We start from the raw sequence: 7,288 nt of genomic DNA, 5'->3' as shown, positions 1-7,288 counted from the left end.
ACCATGTTTTTTCTCTCCTTTCAAGACGCCAGCCATTGTGAAACCCAACACAACACAACCTCCTCTCCACATGCCGCATGACTGAGGCTCGCAATCTAATTTTTGCACCGACGATCACATTTCCCCATAAACCAATCTTAAACTTTCCAGTCATGTCAAATTTACATTTACACATTTTTACATTATATAAGTTTATATCAGTATTGTTATTGGCCTCATGGCAGCATTATCACCAGGCTCTATTGAGTTACAGGAAAGTATGTCAACATGTGCTGGTATTTACTAGTTTACAGTTCTCCCCGTCTCAAAGAAAATGCAGACAGCCCTATGCTAAAGTGACCACCACCTGCCCAAGCGTGACCTTCCCCTATGAGTGAAGTGGTTTTAAATTGCTCTGACCTCTCATTCAACCCGTCTGTAATTCACTTAGGGGCGAAGGGGAGCTTAACATCCCATCCCAATGATCATTAATTGCCATTGTTTTTCTCACAGGTTTTTTGTTGGTCTTAGCAAAGTCCTGCACTTGGTAGTTTTTTACATTTAGAAGAAACTACAACACACCCTTAATTATAAATAAGTTGAAAACGCAATAGTCTGCATATGAGTATCATTCAGAATGTTTGATACTCTGTTTATTTGGCTTGACAACATTAGCAACATGTTTTGTCTTGTTTGTTTTGAAAGCAACCCGCTTCACTAACTAAGGTTTTCTCGTGAGAGGCATGGCCAGGCTTGTACGGCAGCTAGATACGCACCAAACAACATAACTCACTGAAATTGATGCCGGTCTATAATCTTTTGACCTCATCCAAAATGTTTTAGGGCTTGCCAGAACACCACATTTTGTGAATGCAGTGCCAGCTGCATGCTGCAATTAGCAAGCCATTGTTATGATGGCCATCAATGACCCGGTGCAAGTGTCACCAATTCACCACATCTCTTCACAGAGAGAGAACAACCGCTCTTGCGCTTGATCCAAACCTCTAATCCCTTCAGCGGGGCTCTAACTTCCTCTCCTCGGGGTCACAGGAAGAGATGGACTCTAGAGGGAGAGCGAGAGAAAGTGTGCGGGGTTGGCAGCAGCAGCACCTGTTCCACTGACAATTCCCCCCACACCCGTTCTCCTTTCCCCCCTTTTTTTTTGATACAACTCTTGGTCACCCCCGGCCCAAGAAAGCCCTCAGAGCTCTTACAGGGGGCGGAAAAGGGTGACAAGAATGACAGCTGCACTTTTACTCAGGAGGAGGGGATAGAGAGGAAGGAAGGGGGAAAGGGATTGATCGTAGTACCACAGCTCCTCTTGGCTACCCACGTAGTAGCTGCCTCCCTGGGCTTCTTTTGGTTGCTATTGTTCTGTGGGCATCTTTTCTGTCACCGGGGTTAATATAGATTTAATTTTTATTTCATTTATTGAGTGTTCCCTCTAGTTTTTATTTAGGTATTTGAGGGCTACCAGTGTTATGCATTAACTGCCTCATAAATATATATATATATATATATATATTCTTAATTATAGACCAAAATATAGGGTTGTGAATTTTTGGGACAGCGGGTCTATATGATACAAAACAATTTTTGCAAAATCTGAATGATTTAATTTAATTTGATTCACAATTAAAATCACATATCCTGCACAAGGAAATGCAAATATAAACTAAGCTGCGTTACCTCGGATTTGGCAAGTAACATCTAGATTTAATGACATTAAAACTATTTAGTGTTCGTTACAACATTAACATTAAAACATAAAACGTTTTTATTAACATTAAAACAGCACCGTTCCAGAAACTATTTCCAGGTTGAGATGAGAAAATATCCTAAATCAGAGGTGTCTGGATCAGAGCATAATGCTGACATCACGTGCTCTCGGAAATTCCATTATTTATGGAATTATTTAATTTATGGAACAGTGCTCTTTAAAGTTAACAGATACTTGTAATGTTTTAATACTACGAAATACTTTTAAAGTTAGTAAATCCAGAAGATACTTCCGCATTTGTGGTGGGAAAAATCCCACTTCCGAGCTGTCTTAAACGCATCATAATTCCAGACGTTATTTCCGGGTTAAAGGTGGGAAATATAAATCCAAGAACGCAACAAATGGGTAATCGCGTTTGTATTTTTCACCATGTGCTTTCTCACAGAAAACGTGACGCAAAATTTCATCGTCAACTGCAGCGTTTTTGATAAAATCATTCAAAGTCAATCATTTTCGCGTGAATATGTAAACAAGGCGAGAGCAAACTGAACCAAACAAGAGCGAGTCGGAGAGTAATGACGCCATCAACAACGCCAGCGTCATAAGGTAATTTAATGTTTACATACATTTACGCATTTAGCAGACGCGTAAAGATACAGTGAGATGTATTATGCGACAAATAAACAGTAAGTTATTTGCGATTTCTGGTGAAAGTTGGACTTTCTGTGAGGTACAGCCTTTATCACTGGGCCTATGAGTAACTGACACAAAACCATTCATTTGTTTCTCTTAACTTGTGTTGTACCTCATGTCATGCATTATTATTGTTTATTTTATTACAGTGGCCATTATTAGAATAATTCAGTATAAATAAACAATGTATAGGCCATGCCTCAAATGTATGTGTTAGTTTTGCTCTATAACTTTGGGCATGGTGAAATTTTACCAGTGTTTTTCTAAATTATAGCCAGTTAAGTCCTAACTTACTGTATGTTTTTGTAGGTTAAACCAAGCAAATCCCCTTGAAACCTGCTTAAGTGCACGTACCCCTGGAATCGGCCTCTAAAGCATGATGTATGCTAACGTTTGGCAAGTTTCTTCTGAAAAAGGATTTGCTCTCAGGAAAGACTGCTATTTGGGCCGCGTCCATGAATGCCGTCACAGGTTAGTTTTGCTACCAGCGGTGTCCGTGTATGCTTGTTTCTCTTACAACACCAAGCCATTACTCTAAACAAAGGGGGTTATGGGGCCCCTGAGTCGAGCCAGGGAGAATAGATGAAGTCGGGGTCAGAAACAGCCGGACGCTTGCTCCCCCCCAAAAAAACTCCTCACCCCACTCAACACCACCTCCTCCCACACTCATCTCAGGCTGAATACAGATTTCACGCCGTCTGCGGAGGGAGGCAGAGAGCAGATTGTGTGTGTAGAGGAGGATGGGAAGTGTGGGGCACCATTGAAAGGTGTTAAATGATAGTCAAATGAAAGGATTAAACCAGAACAATGCAGGGCAGTAACCTCCTTTCCACAATACTTTCCCTCCCGTCGGTCCCTCTGTTCCAGACTTCTGCTTTCTTTCTTTTGCTCCTCTTAGGGGTCTCTTATGATGTTAATACTTTCGAAAGTGATGAAAAAAGGGATGGAGCCGGTCAAAAGAAAGGCCAAAGGAGACGCATGCAGGAGGATATAGGCACCAGCACGGTTGACTCGGGAGAGTTTTCGCTTGATGTATGTGTGACTGCAAACCGTCAAACCATTTAGAAATTGATGGTAGTAGTCTTTTTGGATGACGTGGACAGCTCTAAATGCAGTTTTATGAACCCTTTAACCACATTAGGAGGTAGTGAGAAGTGTTTGTAATGTAAATCATTTGTCTAAGTAGAATCAATGGATTGTGTGCTCATCTGTCAATCATCCACGACGACTAAAACAAAAGTTTTTTAGTAAATACACTGATAAAATAATTGGTCATTAGTTTTTGAGCATCACTTTTGTGCTTAGATTTCATGTATTTTTAATACCAGGTGTTGTAATCAATGTTTAAACATGGAAGTGCATATTTTGAATGCCACAGTGACTTGAAAGTGTGACACTTGACACTCGCCTCGGACTATTGTGATGAATGCAGGAAGGTCAAGGGTCGGAAATTCCTAAGTGATGAGCACAGTTGTTTTTCTTGTCAAGCCCCTTTCAAAGATGCGGTAGAAGGGTTGGGAGGGCAGCGAGGTTGACAGCTAGGTCAAAAGGTCACCTTTGAGTTCCAACTTTGAAAAATTTCAGGAAGATAAGCGTGAATTTATCAGAAAATCCGGCATTACTAATGAAATACCTTAGATGAAACATTGTATGACTTGCGGAAAAAAATCTATACTTGAACTTTGGTTTGTGTATCTTTGACAGACATTTTAGGGCTGCTTCAAACTTTTTTTCCACCAAGTAATCAACCTGGGTCTGTCTGGTCCATCTTTTTGTAAAGCGAATGCTTATGAATATGCAAGTGTGTGCTGCAATGTAAAAGATTAAGTTAGGGAAAGCGCAGTGGGGGCATTAAACGCAATGCTGAAAGGTATGCCAGCTGCTCGGCTGGGCACGCCATATCATGCCCCTATTGGGGGTTCATGCAGGGGGCATGAGGGAGAAAATGTTACGGAGAGCACACGCTCGCTCATCCTTTGAGCTGTGCTGACAACTTTGGTGTCACCTGGCCCGTTTGACTGGAACATTCTGTAAAGCTTTTCTGTAAAGGCATATGATTCTCGGTAATGTCAGGCGTCTGTCAGTGCTGATCAACACAAACTTCCTGTTTGACCAGACAGTGGCCGTAAAAAGTGTTGGAACAGTTAAGCCGTACTTTAAAATGTATGACTGTCATTGGATCGCATTACAGAATTTCAAAGTAGCAGATGTTATATACAGTATGTAGAGCATTGTGGTAATATTGCAAAAGTTATACATGCTAATATAATGTGCATTTTATAAAACACAGTAAGGCATTTTAGAGAAAATCCTCTGCAAAATGCATAAAATGTGAATGTTTATGAGCACAAACACATTTTACAAGCAAAACGTTTAACAAAAGTGAATGTTTTTTATACATTTTTGTCTGATATTTTCTATGTATTGCATATTTATATTATGTATTATTTTATATTTTAAAAAGTATTCTGGATTCTCTGTGAGGACACCTAAATGAAGTTGAAAGGAACAGACTTGATCATCTACTAAAAACCGTGGGACCACACTCTTAAAAATAAAGGTGCTTAAAAGGTTCTTCACAGCGATGCCATAGAAGAACTAGTTTTGGCTCCTCCTTTTGTGAAACAGAAAGGTTCTTCGGATGTTATAGGTTATATATGGAACCATTTGGAAAAAAAAGGTTCTTCTATGGCATCGTGAAGCACCTTTATTTTTGTGCATTTGGGTACAAGTATCATTTGTGTTCAGATACCATTTGATTTTAAATCACTCAATTTAAATCAGTCCAAAAAATCTATAGACCTCTTCGAAAGACGTAAACAACGCTGGTTCAGAAGAACTTTCTGTTTCAGTTATACATGTCTTTAACATATATCTTTAAGATGTAGGATTTTTTTTAATTAAATAAATAAAAAATGAAACTGGAAGTGCTCCCCGACCAGTGTTTACATTTTGCAAAGTGGTCTATATATCAATATATCTTAAATAAATCTGCATTGTAAAAAAATGTAATTTTAAAGTTTTACTGTTTCACAGATTTGTATGTATTTTTGAAATATGGTAAAACCTAACAAGAATAGACTGCAAATTTGAAAAACATGTAAATTATCATACATAAATGTTATTTTACATTTTCTTCTGGCACCCCAGCTGCTGTAATATTACAGTCTTCCTTTTTACAGTGTATCAATCAGTATTTTTTATTTTGAAGAGCTATAGTCAAAGAATCAAATGTTGCACTTTGTTTTGCTCACAAGCTTCACAGCAGAAATCGTTTCACAGTTTTGCAATGTTATGTGACACATGCTCACTTCAGAGACAGGAAGTGGAAACTCTGTGGGTTGGGGGTGAAGTGTGTTGAAGGTAGCAGAAACATCGTAGCTGTCACCGCGGCATCTGTGTGCCAGTTTAATGTTGTTTGCAGTCACGAGCTCAGCATTAAGAGGAAATCCAGCTATCTCACAGGTCGAGCACATTAGGTTTAAAAACACTACAAGCTTAATGGAAATATGCCCAAAAAAACATATTGTTATTATTTGCCAGCAGCATAAACATGATACATGAACATGACTGTTGCTTAAATAGCTGGCATAGATGGATTCTGTGAATATTGTATGTTCTGATTCTGGTGGAAAAAGAGATTATATTAAAATTGTTCATAAAAAAGCTGTGAGAATTCTAGTAGCTACTGACGCCTCATATAATAACATTAACATATTAGGAGACCTTCACGTATGTCCACAGGGGCCATTTTGAACCCTCACAACCTTGTGTCCGGAGACACAAAATGGGTCTTTTTACGACACTCCAGAGAGGAAATGGCTATGCCTCCTCCACCGGTTATCATAAAAGTAAGAACAGCCAACAAAAAGTTGATTGGTGTGTATGTTTGCATGTGTTGTGTGGCTTATTGGGCCCGGAGGAAAATGTTTATATCATGTGGACGCTAATGAGCGGGAGAAGTGCCGTCGTCGGGCTCTAGCTGTGAGGTCAATAAAAAAAAACTAGTGTCCAGCGCTAATCAGCTAAGGCAGGAAGAAAGGACAGAGCGGAAAGCAGTTGAGTCGTTTAATGAAGTAGAGGTGGCTTGAGAAAAAGCTGTTAAGAGGCAGAACCACAGGAGCCTTTACAAAGACCTCATCATAAATGCTGGAGCTATAGAGCGTAGACCATCTCTGTGCTGGTTAATGGACACGCAGGAATGTTTTGGCCGGAAATGAGGGGAGCGGGTCTGGTTTACTCCGTAATAAACAACCAATAATTTCCAATGTGGTAGCAATAACAGACACACTAAACAGGGACAATGACACTATAACAATGACAATGACACTATAACTTTCTATCTATTAATAGATAGAAAGAGTGTATAGCGTTGTCTTGGCTTTTGTGTCTCCAGTTTTAACTTTGATCAGGTGTGTAGATGATGTTGTGAACTGGTGGGTTTGGGAATTGAGAACTGGTTCTTTCTGTTTTTAGTTTTCCAAGTACGAGAACATTCTGTTCAGTTATCAGTTCTTGAAGGTCTGCATTCTTTGAGCGATGTGGACAGAACATTTTACCTTTAAATCTACCGAAAGTGTTTCCTGTAAACGTACAACCTAAGAAATGTTTTGTTGATAGCTTGCAGTTTGAATTTAATGTGAAATTAGATCACGTGAGATCATACGGCCATTGTGGTAAACAAATAGAAATGAATGATACTTTTTAAAGAATTGGTCGCAAGACAATATCTGATCTATCAGATTTAAACTGGTTGTTCGTATGACAAAGTAAAAATATACTGTTTTTAGTATAAAGAGGTAGTTTGTTTAGATAGGAATTAGTGGGGGAGAGGGATGTTTCTTTGTGTAATCTTTAAAGAACCAGAATCAATTTCTTTAATTTTCATTCCTTACA

This window comes from Triplophysa rosa, linkage group LG3, assembly GCF_024868665.1.
Source record: "Triplophysa rosa linkage group LG3, Trosa_1v2, whole genome shotgun sequence".
Lineage (NCBI taxonomy): Eukaryota > Metazoa > Chordata > Actinopteri > Cypriniformes > Nemacheilidae > Triplophysa > Triplophysa rosa.
This window is presented reverse-complemented; position numbering follows the sequence as displayed.